Source organism: Triturus cristatus, chromosome 3_2, assembly GCF_964204655.1.
Source record: "Triturus cristatus chromosome 3_2, aTriCri1.1, whole genome shotgun sequence".
Lineage (NCBI taxonomy): Eukaryota > Metazoa > Chordata > Amphibia > Caudata > Salamandridae > Triturus > Triturus cristatus.
The window spans coordinates 672,422,879-672,438,977 of record NC_140584.1 but is presented as its reverse complement, the minus strand read 5'-3'; the positions used below and the strand labels follow the sequence as shown (position 1 = coordinate 672,438,977).

Below are 16,099 nucleotides of genomic sequence, written 5' to 3'. Positions count from 1 at the left end.
GGGTGTGACACTGGATAAGAGACGCGGCGTGAGACAGACCCAGAGACGTGCAGAATGAGATAGGACCAGAGGTTCAGAGTGAGAGAGGACTTTTGAAGTGCAGAGTGAGACAGAACTAGAGAGATGCATAATAAGACAGGACCAGAGGAGTGCAGAATGTGACAAGACCATAGGAGTGCATAATGAGACGGGACCAGTGGGGTGCAAAGTGAGAGAGGATTAGTGAGGTGGAGAGTGAGTGAGGACCCAAGTGGTGCAGATTCAGACAGAACCAGAGAGATGTAGAATGAGACAGAACCAGAGGGGTGCAGAGTGAGAGAGGACCTGTGAAGTGCAGAGTGAGACAGAACTAGAGAAATGCATAATGAGACAGGACCAGCGGAGTGCAGAATGTGACAAGACCATAGGAGTGCAGAATGAGACGGGACCAGTGGGGTGCAAAGTGAGAGAGGATTAGTGAGGTGGAGAGTGAGTGAGGACCCAAGTGGCGCAGATTCAGACAGAACCAGAGAGATGCAGAAAGAAACTGGACCAGGGGGTGCAGAATGAAACTGAAAGGGACGGGTGCATTATGAGACAGGACCAGAGGGTTGCAGAGTGTGGCCGGACCAGAGGGGTGTATAGTGAGGCCAGACCAGAGGGGTTCAGAGTGAGGCAGGGTCAGAGGGTTGCAGAGTGAGACAGGACCAGAGGGGTGCAGAGTGAGGCAGAGCCAGAGGGGTGCAGAGTGAGACGGGACCAGAGGGTTGCAGAGTGAGGCCAGACCAGAGGGGTGCAGAGTGATGCAGGACCAGAGAGGTGCATAGTGAGATAGGACCAGAGGGGTGAAGAGTGAGACAGGGCCAGTGGGGTGCAGAGTGAGGTCGTACCAGAGGGTTACAGAGTGAGGCAAGACCAGAGGGGTGCAGGGTGAGACAGGACCAGAGGGTTGCAAAGTGAGGCTAGACTAGAGGGGTGCAGAGTGAGATAGGACCAGAGGGGTGAAGAGTGAGACAGGGCCAGTGGGCTGCAGAGTGAGTTCGGACCAGATAGTTACAGAGTGAGGCAAGACCAGAGGGGTGCAGAGTGAGACAGGACCAGAGGGTTGCAAAGTGAGGCTAGACCAGAGGGATGCAGAGTGAGATAGGACCAGAGCGTTGCAAAGTGTGGCCAGACCAGAGGGGTGCAGAGTGAGGCAGGGCCAGAGGGGTGCAGAGTGAGGGCAGACCAGAGGGGTGTACAGTGAGGCAGGGCCAGAGGGGTGCAGAGTGAGGCCAGATCAGAGGGGTGTAGAGTGAGGCAGAACAAGAGAGGTGCATAGTGATACAGGACCAGAGGGTTGCAGAGTGAGGCCAGACCAGAGGGGTGCAGAGTAGGCCAGACCAGAGGGGTGTAGATTGAGACAGGACAAGAGAGATGCATAGTGAGACAGGACCAGAGGGTTGCAGAGTGAGGCCAGACCAGAGGGGTGCAGAGTGAGACAGGACAAGAGGGTTGCACAGTGAGGCCGGACCAGAGGTGTGCAGAGTGAGACAGGACCAGAGGGTTGCAGAGTGAGGCAGGACCAGAAGGGTGCAGAGTGAGGGAGGATCAGAGGGGTGCGGAGTGAGGCAGGAGCAGAGGGGTGCAGAGTGAGACAGGAGCAGAGGGGTACAGAATGAGGCATGAGGACCAGAGGAGTGCAGAGTGAGGCAGGACCAGAGGGGTGCAGAGTGAGGCAGGAGCAGAGGGGTGCAGAGTGAGGCAGGAGGACCAGAGGAGTGCAGAGTGAGACAGGGTCATAGAGGTGAAGAGTGAGGGAGGACCAGAGGGGTGCAGAGTGAGGCAGGTTAGGTGGGGTACAGAGTGAAACACAACCAGAGAGGTGCAGAGTGAAACACAGCCAGGGGGTTCAGAGTGAGGCAGGACCAGAGGGGTGCAGAGTGAAACAGGACCAGATGGGTATAGACAGGGCCAGAGGGCTGCAGGGGAAGGCAAGACAAGCATGAGACATGGTCAGGGGGTTCAGAGTGAGGCAGGACCAGAGGGGTGCAGAGTGAGGCAGGAGCAGAGGGGTGCAGAGTGAGACGGGACCAGATGGGTGTAGACAGGGCCAGAGGGCTGCAGGGGAAGGCAAGACAAGCGTGAGACATGGTCAGGGAGTTGCAGAGTGAGAAATTGTCAGGGATATGCAGGGGGGTAGGGTCAGAGAGTTGCAGAGTGAGACATAGTCAGGGAGTTGCAGAGTGAGACATTGTCAGGGAGATGCAGGGGGAGGTAGGGTCGGAGAGCTGCAGAGTGAGACATTGCCATGGAGACGCAGGGGGCGGGGGTAGGGTCGGAGAGTTGCAGAGTAAGACATGGTCAGGGAGTTGCAGAGTGAGACATTGTCAGGGATATGCAGGGGGAGGTAGGGTCGGAGAGTTGCAGAGTGAGACATGGTCAGGGAGTTGCAGAGTGAGACATTGTCAGGGAGATGCAGGGGGAGGTAGGGTCGGAGAGTTGCAGAGTGAGACATGGTCAGGGAGTTGCAGAGTGAGACATTGTCAGGGAGATGCAGGTGTTGTAGGGTCGGAGAGTTGCAGAGTGAGACATGGACAGGGAGTTGCAGAGTGAGACATTGTCAGGAAGATGCAGTGGGGTAGGGTCGGAGAGTTGCAGAGTGAGACATGGTCAGGGAGTTGCAAAGTGAGACATTGCCAGGGAGATGCAGGGGTAGGTAGGGTCGGAGAGTTGCAGAGTGAGACATGGTCAGGGAGTTGCAGAGTGAGACATTGCCAGCGAGATGGGGGGGGGGGGGTAGCGTCGGAGAGTTGCAGAGTGAGACATGGTCAGGGAGTTGCAGAGTGAGACATTGTCAGGGAGATGCAGAGGTAGGTAGGGTCGGAGAGTTGCAGAGTGAGACATGGTCAGGGAGTTGCAGAGTGAGACATTGCCAGGGGGATGGGGGGGGTCGCGTCGGAGAGTTGCAGAGTGAGACATGGTCAGGGAGTTGCAGAGTGAGACATTGCCAGGGAGATGCAGGGGGAGGTAGGGTCGGAGAGTTGCAGAGTGAGACATGGTCAGGGAGTTGCAGAGTGAGACATTGTCATGAAGATGAAGGGGGTAGGGTCGGAGAGCTGCAGAGTGAGACATGGTCAGGGAGATGCAGAGTGAGACATTGGCAGGGAGATGCAGAGGGAGGTAGGGTCGGAGAGTTGCAGAGTGAGCCATGGTCAGGGAGTTGCAGAGTGAGACATTGTCAGGGAGTTGCAGAGTGGGACATTGTCAGGAATATGCAGTGGAGTAGGGTCGGAGAGTTGCAGAGTGAGACATGGTCAGGGAGTTGCAAAGTGAGACATTGCCAGGGAGATGCAGGGGGAGGTAGGGTCGGAGAGTTGCAGAGTGAGACATGGTCAGGGAGTTGCAGAGTGAGACATTGTCATGAAGATGAAGGGGGTAGGGTCGGAGAGCTGCAGAGTGAGACATGGTCAGGGAGATGCAGAGTGAGACATTGTCAGGGAGCTGGGGGGTAGGTAGGGTCGGAGAGTTGCAGAGTGAGACATTGTCAGGGAGATGGCGGGGTTAGGGTCGGAGAGTTGCAGAGTGAGACAGGGTGCGAGCGAATTTGAGTGTGAGGTAGTGAGGGATTTTAGAGTGAGAACGAGCGACAGTCCAGGAGCTCAGCAACGGGACAGCAGTAGCTCATGGGGCCCCAGAAGGTCTCCCCTCCTTAACGACGAATAATGTTCATTTTTTCCTTAGATAAATGCAGCACACGCCTGGGTGCCGGGAAAAGCCACAGGGGCCTGCGGGAGCACCGGAACTGGGGGGTTCACCCCTTGAAGCAGCCGAAGGAACCCGCGCCATTGCTTGGAGAACATGTTTAATGGTTGGGACCGGGAGGAGGGCGTCTGTTTTAGGGGTGGGGAGGTTGAAAGAGACGGATCGGAAGCGGTAAATATGAAAGAGGACAGGGAGTCCGGCGGAGGTCGCTGGGTGGGGGCTCCCTTGACCCTCGTCTATCCTTGGTGACAGGCGCTCTGCCGCCCACTGCACTCCAGGAGAAGCTGGCAGGACCCCGCTCACAGGTAACGCGTCCTTTTACTGACACTTCCGGCTGCGCGCAGGTCACAGGGACCTTCCGTTTATGCCGATTCCTGCCCGCGTCGGTTTGAGACTGTTGGTGGCACAGTGTTACGAAAACTCTGGGACACTTGTCCCCCTGAGAGCCCATGTGTTTACCACTGACTGAGACTACTCCACCCCTATGTCTTCTGATAACTGCGCCCCTACCTACCCTCTCTCTTCTCGTCTGCCCATCCCTTTCTTAGCCCATTAGTCTACGGTAATTTAATATTTGTCTTAAAATGTTTCAACCTGTCTGGCACTATCCGTCTTGCCGCCTATCTATACCTCAACCTGTGTGTCCGTTTAACTAGCTTCCTTTCAACCGGTGTGCGCCTGCCAATCCATCCGTCTGCCTATTAATGTAACCACCCGTCCATCTGTCTATCCATGTCGGCCGTCCTGTCAGTTTCTGTCCACCCACGTCTCTCTTACTTTGAGGGTTTCATCTCAGTTCAGCTCACTGCTAGGGCCCGGTGACTGCCTCACAGCCATTGCCCGGCCCTGGGTACTGCACGCAGGAGTAGTGCTACACGTGCTCTCCTACGTCGGTGGTTCTTCTCCGACGAGGACGCTGCTCTTTCCTGTCTGTAGAGTAGGGGATATGTTGTGGGTCTTTAGACAGCACTGTAGAGTCTCGTTTATTCGTGCTGGTGCCGTAGGTGGGGATATGTCACTTATTTTCTCTCAAGCCGGGGGGCACCCTGTGCTGACGTATTAGGTGTTTGCTGATTTTCGGCCCTGCTGTGTCATTGATCGTTGCTGCTCTCGGCGCGCCTTCGCCCTCTCGCTCGGTTGTTTAGTCGGGTGCTTCCCACGGAGGGGGCTCAGCCCTGGGCTGTAAGGGGGCGCTATCCCAGGTACGCTCAGAGCATCCCCTCTGTAAAGAGCCGCCTGCCATACAGCTGCCGTGGCTTTCAATAATGCATGGGCCGCTTGAACGCGGCCAGGGAAAGCTGTTGTCTTGAATATTTCATGCGCGGGCTCGGCCTTCTCCCTGCCGAGCCGTGTTCTCTGCGGCACTGGGTGGCACCTTGTCAACAAACTTCTATAAAGCTGCGTTTATTTTCGTTGCTGGGCTGCTAGAAGGGGTTGTGCTTACCCCCGACAGCAGCTGCGAGCTTGGGCTGCAGGAAGGACAGCGCTGTGAAGACATCGAGGGGAGCCCCTTTCAAGAGAGGGGGCCTTAGCCTGGGCCGCACCTGTAAGACCTCCCCCCATTACCTGCCACCCAAACCCTGATAATGACGGAATGGGCGTGGTCGGCGCTCCCTGCCTCGAGTACAGGAGGAGGAAGATGGGTGGGTGCGCGCGCTTCCGGCGAGTGCTTCCACCCCTGCCCCGGTTCGGCTGCAGCTGCAGACCCCACGGCGGCGGAAGGAGCGTCACTGCAAGAACTAGCTGACAGGAAATGGAAAGGGCACCACGTCTGTTGTGAGAGCACTCTTACAATTCTATTGCTAGCAGTACCACTTTCTTCTTGTTACTGTTATTGCTAAACATATAATTATCGTTTTTTTCATCATAATTTTTATTTATTATTTTATCAATAATAATAATAACGATGATGATAATAAACATAATAATAAAAACGATATTAATAATAATGATAAAACATAATTATAACAACAATGGTAATAGTACGTGTAATCAAGTGCCATTCATCACACAGATTTGTAAACATGGTGTCATTCGTGACAGGGATGGAAGATCCTTCCTCGGGTATTTGCTTCGCGCTTGCCAGTGGTCGGGCATTTCCTCCCTCCGAGAGAGCCGTTACCCCCGGCGCTGGGCCCTGGAGGAGGCCGCCAAGGGCTGTCCCGGTGGAACCCCTCAGGGCTGCCCGACGGGGGGAGGGGCCGGGGTCAGCTCGGCGCTCCGTTCACTGCATTGATCGCAGGCTCCGGACTAATTGCTGCCTAGTATTATCCGATCTCCTGGCACGTGAGTGCACGCGCCCGAGCTCGTAGTGTGCACCGCGGGCACCTGCCGGGCATGACCTTCAATCCCACACTTAGGGCAGGGTTGGGAAGCTACCCTGGCTCTCAATGCGTTTGCACAGATATTCCTGAAGTGCAGACGTTTGAAAGTGCATCACAGAGCAAGGCGCCTTCACGTGTGTCACACACACTGCACCACCCTGCAGTCAGAGCAGGTCTGCAGCACACGCCGGAGGCCTGGCGGCCTCGGGGTGAAGAGCCGGCTGCAGGCATGTCACTGTGGAGCAACAGGCCTCACACTCCTCCTGACAGAAAGCACAGAATGATGTCCAGTAGGGTCGGCCTTCGCGCCCTACGCACGTCAAAATGTCGGCGTCCGGAGCAACTAGCTGTTGTGGAAACGTGCTCGCGCCTCGGCGTGTGAGCTGCGCCTCCCCAAGGCCAAAGTCCAAAGACTGCATGCCACCGGCATCAGAGCTCGAGCTTCAGACGCCGAACGTGTCCCTCTGTGGGGCAGGACTTCCTGTTTGGACTCTGACGTGGTACTTCAGGCGATGATGGGCCTAGCAGGGGAAGGAAGGAAAGGGAGGACGTGAAGGAGAGAGGGAAGAAGGGGTGGGTGGGAGGGGATAGATAGATAGATAGATAGATAGATAGATAGATAGATAGATAGATAGATAGATAGATAGATAGATAGATAGATAGATAGATAGATAGATAGATAGATAGATAGATAGATAGATAGATAGACTGTGTCTACTCTATATAGAGCAGCTTGTAAAATGTAACCCGTTTTTTCCTCTGTACTTCTTAGAACATCAGGAACACAAACGTGTGTCAGCCTGACCAAGAATACAATCAGACGCAAACTGTTAATCCATTTAATATTTTATCTACATCAATATTTGATAGGCTTCTTAAAAGAAAACAATTGGCTGTAAATTATTGAGACCGCTCTGCGGGGGCTGCCCAGATGTGTTTAATTCCATGTATTATTCACATCTGTGGAAGAATGTCATCCTGCCCTCATCAGCCTCCCTGCCCGCCCGCTGGTGACGGAGCAACGCGGTTTAGAGGAAACCGCGACTACCCACAGAGCACGGCTTTAGCCAGCGCACTGTGTGTTTTTTACAACACTTTTCTGTTTTTCTGTCTCCTTGTGAACTGAAGAGGTTATATGTTTCCCCCACACACTGCCCCCCCCCCCCCCCCGCACTCCCTTACCGGTCCATCACCAGTAGCTGCACGGCTTGCTTCCCGTGGGTACAGACTGCCAGGCTGTGGCTAGTCCGACCCCGGCTGGTCTTTAATTCGAGACGTGCAATGCACACCGAGCGGTGAGAAGGGTCCAGAAGCGGACTGCACGCGGACCGCGGGGAGCACAGAAACGAAGCGGGCAAGTCGGGGGAGAAACAGTGAAGTCGAGGACTGGCTCCTGAGGGGTGTCGGATACAGAGCACTGGGACTGTGCGATTGAATGCGCGCAGGGGCGTCAGGAAGCAAGCCAGGGTTATTGGAATGGAGGGGACACACAAACAAAGCACACAGCCCAACTCGAGTTCAGTGGCTACACATAGGGAGCCCAGAACTACTTACCGTTTTCGGGACACGAAGCAAGACGAAGCTCGATAACAGTCTGCGCCAGGAGCCACAAACAGAGCGGACACAAACTGTCCAAGCTGGAGGGCTACCCACACAGTATATAGGTGGAGGTGCCCTAACGATAGAGCTCAGAGACGTCTGGAGGCAGATGCCACACACAGACAGCACACCGACGCTCCGAGGTTTGAATGCCACACACAGAAATCACACCACTCTCTGAGGTTTGAATGCCACACAAAGAAAGCACACCGACTCTGGGGTTTGAATGCGACACACAGAAAGCACACCACTTTCTGATGTTTTTTGCCACACACAGAAAGCACACTGACTCTCTGAGGTCTGAATGCCACACACAGAAAGTACATCACTCTCTGAGGTTTGAATGCCACTCACAGAAAACACAGCGACTTTCCGAGGTTTGAATGCCACACACAGAAATCACACCACTCTCTGAGGTTTGAATGCCACACAAAGAAAGCACACCGACTCTGGGGTGTGAATGCGACACACAGAAAGCACACCACTTTCTGATGTTTTTGCCACACTGTTGCAAAGTCATCCTGTGCCCTGGGCACCCCCCCAAGTCGGTCTGCCACTAGCAATAAGGCCACCAACACACACACAGAAAGCACACTGACTCTCTGAGGTCTGAATGCCACACACAGAAAGTACACCACTCTCTGAGGTCTGAATGCCACTCACAGAAAACACAGCGACTTTCCGAGGTTTGAATGCCACTCACAGAAAGCACTCCCACACACTGTTCAGCTTCGGTGCGCATAGATGGCACACAAATAGTCTAGGGTCGGATGCGACACACACACAGCACAAAAACTGCCCAAACTCCAATGCTACACACAGAGTACAAATGCTCTCCAGGTTCACAACTCTCAAACTATATAGGGCCGGGTGCCACACGCACACAGAACAAACATACTGCCTGGAACTCGCATGCCACACACAGAGCACACAAGCTGCCTGATAGTCTAATGCCACTGTCACACACAGACAGCATACACACTGCCCAGGTCTGGGTGCCACAGAGAAGCACGCACACTCTAGGCTCGGAGCCACAAAGAGTGGGCACGTAGACTGTACCAGCTCGGATGCCACACACAGACATTGCACAGACTTTCCTCGTTCGGGTGCCACGCGAGAGCATGTACACAGGCCACACACAGAGCACGCAACCTTCCAGAAGCTTGGATGCCACACACGGAGGAAACACACATTGTCTAAGTTCAGATGCCATAGACAGAGAGCGCATGAAGTGCTTTGATTTCGAATGTCACACACGGAGGACACACAAACAGCGCTGTTTGTGCTCCAGCACACACAGTCTAAGTTCGGGTGGCAAACACAGAACACACAAGCCACACAGAACACACAAGCCGCTCTGGTTCGGATGTCACACACACAGGGGTCCCGCTATCGTTCCTGGTGCGGATGTCAAGCAGATCACACACACTGTCCTGGGTAGGAAAGGACCCTCAGGAGACACGTTGTGTCCTGGTTCCAAAGCCACATACAGTACAGGGACAGTTTGTGCACAAACTGTCCGTGTACGGAGGCACGCTGAAAAGGCACAAGAGCTTTGCCATGCCGTAGCCACAAGAAAGTGTATGGCAGTATGGCACATAAACTGTCCTGGTACTGAGTCCGAATGCTATACACAGAGGGCAGACACACTGTCCGGATGCGGACGCCACACGCGACTGCACACCTAGAGCTTCGTTTTGTGGACAGTTACCAAGACCTTGCAAACTGTCCGGTCGGAAACAGAGACCACACGAACTTCCCAGTCTTGAGGGGGTGGGGCGTGCCCCCGAAGAGCACAGGAACAGTGTACTGTTCGGACGACGGAGACAGAGTCGCGGACCAGAGCGCGCGCACAAGTGTCCATTATAGGTAGCTTCGTTCTCAGAGATGCATTGCGCATGCCGTGGGGCTTTTTAGATGCATTATCAAAAGAACCAAAATTGGTGCTCACAGTCCTACCAGAGAAGGGTGCATCACCCGCCACTGGAAAGCTAGGAGAATTCTTGTGAGAAACCTTCTGCCGTATGTGAACGAAAGCACGTAACGTGGTGGTGTCAGCTAATATAAAAATATTCTGTAGGAAAAATATGACATTTCCCAAGGAAAGTACATTTAGCCCAAATATTTAATAGTTATTTATTAATATACCGACGAGAGTTAGAAAAGTAACCTTTTATCATGTCTTATTTTAGTATTTCGTTTATCGAAAAGAATAGAAAGGTATGTCAAAAGATTCCGGGAACCCGCCGAAAGCGGTTTTCGCCGAAACGCGCATGTATATATAAATATATATCTTCTACAATTCATTGTAATGTACTGAATGCGAAATTATATATATAGATCTGTGTGTGTGTGTGTGCGTATATATATATATATATATATACACGCACAATTTCGTATTATATATATATATATATAGAGAGAGAGAGAGAGAGCGAGACTTCTTTTGTCTCTATATATACTCCTTTCTTTCCCTGCGCCGTGGTGTGCCCATACGAACACTGAATGCCTATACACGTGACAAGAAATGGACCAAAATATTTGTAAATATCACTGTCAGCTTTAAAATAAACGTGTTTAATCAGAATGAATCTTGCGTTTTCAAAGCGTTTGTCATGTTTCATCTCTGAGAATTGTTCCACTTTGAGAGGGCGCTGGTGGTTGTTTTACTCGACTCTCTAGTAGGACTGCTTTTTAAATGGATTTGACCAGAAAAAAAGGTTGTCTATCTTGACTGCCACATGTTTAGGTAAACCTTAACCTACTTACTTTTGTGTGTACCTTACGTCACTAATTTTCAGACATATCAAAGCCTGGCGTTTCGAAGTGATTACGTAGGAACAGCGTCGACTTGTAGCGTTGTTTTTCCTCTTTTGTTATTATTTTGTAGTTTGTGCAATTTTAGATTTTTACTCTCATTTCATTGTCCTGGGTGCATCATTTTGTTTTGTTGCCTTCTCTACCCTCCTGATGTTGTGACATTGCAGGGTATTGTTTCGTACCTCAAATCACACCAAAGGCACTGCAGTTTTAGAATTTCCAGTAACTTCGTTATATTGGTCGATACATTCTACTGTTGCAGGATTAGAATCCGGACACACTCCACACATCCACAGACCTCCCGAGCACAGGGCAACCCACAGACCTCCGCGAGAGCGGCGCTCCTGCCCTTGAAATGCACGGGTTACAAGTCGCATCATGGTGAATCTACGATCTTTTTTCTACATTCCCACTCATATAAAATGTGCTATAAATCCTGTGTTCGACGCCTCGCCGAGCCGTGTTTAATTTTAAAAATCGCGCGTGTTTTAAATAGGGCCCCTCGCGGGCGTGACGTGGCTGGACCTCTCCAAAGTTATCATTTTAGCTGTATGTTGCTTATAGCCAAATAACGCGCAGTTATACAGAAAACGGTTTAGTACTGTTTAATTATTCTTACATTAAAACGAATTTAAATGGCGTTTCTTGTGTACACATGTTGCAAAACGTGTCTTATAAAAACAAACGCCCTTTACAATTATTAATTGTGTGTTGTATATAAATATAAATCACGCACGAGTATTTTTAAAGCATTAGTAGAAAAGGGGAGAGATAGAGCTCGAAAGACGAAAATGCGGTAGCGAGATAATTTGTGTTAAATGTATCTGCGACACAATTTAACGTGCATTGCATCAATGTTTACTCTGCTTCAAACGGAGGCACATATTTCGTTTAACTACTCCCGTTTTTTGCCTTTTAACCGAAGCTTTCTCCATTTATAAAACAAAAAAGAACACAAATCTCATTAGTCGAACTTGACAAGATATCCGTAGGTTCCCCTGGAGTGCAAACAGAAAAAAACAAGAACAATCGCACACGAACTTAAATATACATCCACGCAACTCGCTTTCGGTTTCTCCACATCAGTCACATCCAACTTGGAGACCCCAGTTGTAGGAGTTGTACTGTAGCGATTGGAGGAGGGGGCGGCGCTCGGCGTTGTATAGGCGAGCATATAGTTAATGTGAAATATACAACATTAAAACATATTTAAGTGCTTTCGCAATAATACTTAGTTTTCCGCTCCCACCCTACTTTAATAGGGTACCAAAAACACGAAAAATAAGGGATTGTCCGAAAAAGACGTAATTTTTAGTATCTCGCTTTAGTGTGTGTTTGAAGTGAAGACAAACAGTGCAGCAGAGATGACTGTGACCCCAGGATCGCGGTGAAAAGGGGTGTCCCGTCGACGGGCTTCCTCGAGGCTTCCTGTGACGGTTGGCGTGCAGAGGGTGCCTTGAAATCCGCACGGTGCCCCCTAAACACTCCCTGACGGAGCAGGGCCGGACTGGGCACGTTTTACAGCACACCATTCCCACCGAGGGGGGGCGGGTTCCCTCTGGCAGCCTCGCTGCCCCGTGAGTGGATTTGTGGAGCAGTGACGACTAACACGTACGGCTCGTATTTTAAAGCTGCACAACCCATTGCTTTTCAGTGTATGAATTCAAATGGCGCTCTCGTGCTGTGTTAATCGGAACTGCAGGCAGTGCTAAGAATGATTCCAGTGTGTGCGTTTGCTACGAACCCTAGAAAATGCAGCCGCAAACTTCGCCCTTGTCAGCTCTGACTAGAAGGAAGTGGTTAGGGGAGGGGGTTGCTCTGCCTCCACAAGGACGTCAAGCCTGAACACTGCTCCGTCACTCAGCCACAGCTGATTGTAATGGTTGCAGGTTCAGAACAAACGGAAACTCCTAGGCATGGGGAGGGGGGCACAAGCACGGGGGCATTCAAGCTTGTAATTCACCTGATAACGTAGGTCGGTGGATTGACGTAGCGGTGTAAACACACTTAGAGGTATACTTTATTAAAACATGGAATTGTCAGTTTCATTAAATATGCTAACGCATTTTGTAAACCGTGAACCCCGTTTTTCACTCAAGAAAGACGCGGCCCCGTAGCCCCGTAGGTCAGGCGCTTGTGACACAGGTGTCGCTGTAGCGCTGTTACAACCTCGGAGCTCGCCGTGCCGCTACAGAGCTGTGTGCCTTAGGCTGCACTGGACGTGGTGGGGGGGGGGGGGGGGGGGGAGGGGGGGGGTTTGTGGTAGGAGGACACTGCCACAGGCCCCCCTGTGGCGGGAAGGCCCATCTCGTAGCCCGGAGAGTCCGCTCCCTTCCCAGCACTGGTGCCCGAGTCACTGCCCCAGAAGACACTCGGGGGAATGTACCCGGTCACCACGCCCCCGAAATAAAGGGGATATGACTGCGGAGGAAGGCGACGGCCTGTTACGGCGACAGCTAACACTACTGCGGCTATACTACTGACGAGAAAACCAATCAGTGTCCTACAATGAAGCGCGGAGGTCTCACTCGAAGCATGGGACTGTAAAGAGTAGGCGTTCACGCTACCCCATTCATTCTGTCTCCCTCGTGCAGTAAGCCGTCTTTTTTTCAATCACTCACCCACCTTCCACACACTCTCCTGTCTCTTTCACGCTCCCTTCCTCTCGTTTGCCTTCTATCTGTAGATCTATTTCCTCCTCGCCCCCCCACTCTCACTCTCTTTCTATCCCCGACTGTCACTCAATCGCTATTCAACTCCGTCACAGTCTCATTATCTCTCTCTGTCGCCTCCTCTACTTTCTCTCTCTCACTTCATCTCTCTCTTTGTATCTTCCTCTCCCCCATTTGCACGCATTCAGCATTAACAATCAGCGCTCGCTCATAAGTCATAACATATTGCAAATATTTTTTGTTGCCTACCTAATGTGTGCTTACTGTTTCCCTGCATCCGTGTATTGTATTTGCGCGTGTGTGCGCGCGCAGTGCAGATAATCTGTCCATAACGCCCTCACATACTAGAAATTAATCATAAACTGAAATATATAAACACAAAATGCAGTTTGAGACAACATCTGGTGGAGGCATACGGCGACTTCTGATCTGACACCCGAAGGTCTGAGCGAGAAGCCCATTGTTTATTAAACACGGCGAACACCCATGAAATCGACGAAGCCACGTGACCGCTCCTATGGTGCGAACGAGTGAGCTGGCAGCCCGCCATCTTTACCCTTCCAATCAATCAAACGCAAGAACAACTAAACACAAGATGTTATAGATGAATAACAGGCCCATACCCTTCCCAGGGACTGAACGGGGCCCTCGTCCTGTAGGGTGGGCTTCATGCAAGTGTTGGGGTAGACTGCCACCCACACACAGTGGGAATGTCACCCGCTGCCGCTTATGGTCTTTTAACGTTTTCTTCCTTTATTGCCATGAAAAAGAACACCTCACCTTTTGGCAGAGGGTCCATGTAACAAAGTCATCTCTGACTATGGGTAATGGTTTGTTACGTTGTGAACAGATGTGAAGAGGGCGCGGCAGTATTGCCACTCACACACTACTTGTAGCACCTTACACAAAGGCAATGCATCAATTTTAATGGGACTCACGTTTCTGTCGTGAAAGAACTTGGAACAGCAGCGCCCAATCAGGAAGGAGGGAGATGAGAGGGGATGTGATTTGATGGAGGAAGTCATCTTCCAGGCAGGAGGAAGTGACGTATGCTCCTGCCAGGTCCTATGGTTGTATACAGGTAGGTGCCACTGAAGAGGTGGCTTTATCACTAGTAGGCGACTCCCTGGGCATCCAGTCAAGTTTACTTCTGTCTTCCCACGAGGCAATGGGGAAGATGTTTTGGTCTTGGAAACAAGATTGCCGAGGGCACGAAGAAGCCACAGCAGAATCTTCAGGCTGGTGAAACAAAGACACAACTAGCATGCCCTTGACAGAGGCCAACTCACGACAAGTAGTGTACATTACACACTAAAGCCCAGAGTCCTCGATTACAGGTTGCAGACTTGCATCATTATCAAGGAAATCAGTTATCAGCCACTTTAGACTTTTATTTGAAAAAAAATCTAACAGAAAAGGTTTTAACTCAAATAACAAAGTGCCACCTAAAATTCTGAAGTTAAATGTGGTTCAGCTGTAGTGCAGTCCACGCAGTTTGGCTCTGCATGGCATCCAATGACGAAGATGAGACGTTTGAGGGGGCCCTGATCTGCTAAGACCTGAATAAAGAGATGTTTCAGTGGGTCGAAGATGAGACGTTTGAGGGGGCCCTGATCTGCTAAGACCTGAATAAAGAGATGTTTCAGTGGGTCGAAGATGAGACGTTTGAGGGGGCCCTGATCTGCTAAGACCTGAGTAAAGAGATGTTTCAGTGGGTCGAAGATGAGACGTTTGAGGGGGCCCTGATCTGCTAAGACCTGAGTAAAGAGATGTTTCAGTGGGTCGAAGATGAGACGTTTGAGGGGGCCCTGATCTGCTAAGAGCTGAGTAAAGAGATGTTTCAGTGGATGTCGCTGGCCTTGGTCCATCTCTAACATCTTGGCAGCAGGATGGGCACTTAGATTTATTGCATCAGTACTCGAGGCCTGGCCTACCCTGGAGACGCTGGAGATAGCACCAGTGAGTTCCAAGCGACACTGAATGTCAGAGAGGGTGGGGCGGGGAGGGGTTCCAGATTTGAGGTTGAAAGGATGCCAGCTATGAGTGGTAGGGCACAGCTTCACATCTCAGGACTAGCCAATGCCACTGGTGCTTACAAAATGAAAGCTTAACTTCTCTTTGGCTTTTGTCAGTGCTTTAAATAGGCAGGTCCTATCAGGTGCTGAGCTCTAGCACTCCTTTAACGTGAAAGGCGAGTTTCAGCACTTTCATTACTGGTGCAATACTTTTAATAGTGGATACTGCCACTTCCAAGCAGCAAATACTGCCACTTCCTGGCAGCAAATAGGTATTCTTCTACAGTAAGCACCTGCACTTCTATATGTTTACTTAAAGCACTGAATTTGGGGGATTGAACTGCATCGCAAGGAGAATTGAGAACAAACTTCCCAAGGATAAGCATTCACTTACAAAAAATGAACTGGCAATTCCTTGGAAACCTTTGGCCACACTTGCAGGTATTGGCAGATTGCCCTGGCAGATGCAGTGGAGTGGAATTCGACTCTCACCTTTGCTCCATCGAGAGGGACACTTCCAGTTTAAAGGCATTGGCTTTGGACGCAAGGATGTCTGTCCCACCCTCTTCCAGACACTGGTGACTTAGGTGTGTGATGGCTCAAGGGAATAGTGAGGACCATCACTGTGCCATTTAGCCTTATTTGTTGCCAGATGAGCAGTGCCGGACTGGCCTTTTATCCCACCGGGCATTTTCCAAGTGGCTGGAGCCCTTGAAGGCCGGTTTTGAAAGCCCCGGCCCTCTATCACTTTCCCTAGCTCCTGGAGGTTAATTGCAGCCATGAGAGGCTAGGAAAGAGACAAAAAGAGAGGGAGAGAAGAGGACGGTAGAGAGAACGCAACCAGAGAGGGAGAAAGGAGAGAGAGGGAGAGAGTGGGTGGCTCATTGATGACTGATGAAATATGATGAATCACCTTTTTAGGTCTTTTTAGGTCTCCTTGTTAAAT

General features: G+C 51.2%; 1 long non-coding RNA gene across 2 annotated transcripts in view; it reads left to right on the top strand.

The window, feature by feature from the left end:
- The window catches only part of LOC146857938 (uncharacterized), a 70,877-nt gene that overhangs the window by 1,960 nt on the left and 52,818 nt on the right, over positions 1 to 16,099 (top strand). For both annotated transcript variants that reach the window (XR_014979631.1, XR_014979630.1), the window contains exon 2: positions 3,703 to 4,028. This is a non-coding gene — a long non-coding RNA (uncharacterized LOC146857938). The remainder of the gene's footprint in view (positions 1 to 3,702; positions 4,029 to 16,099) is intronic.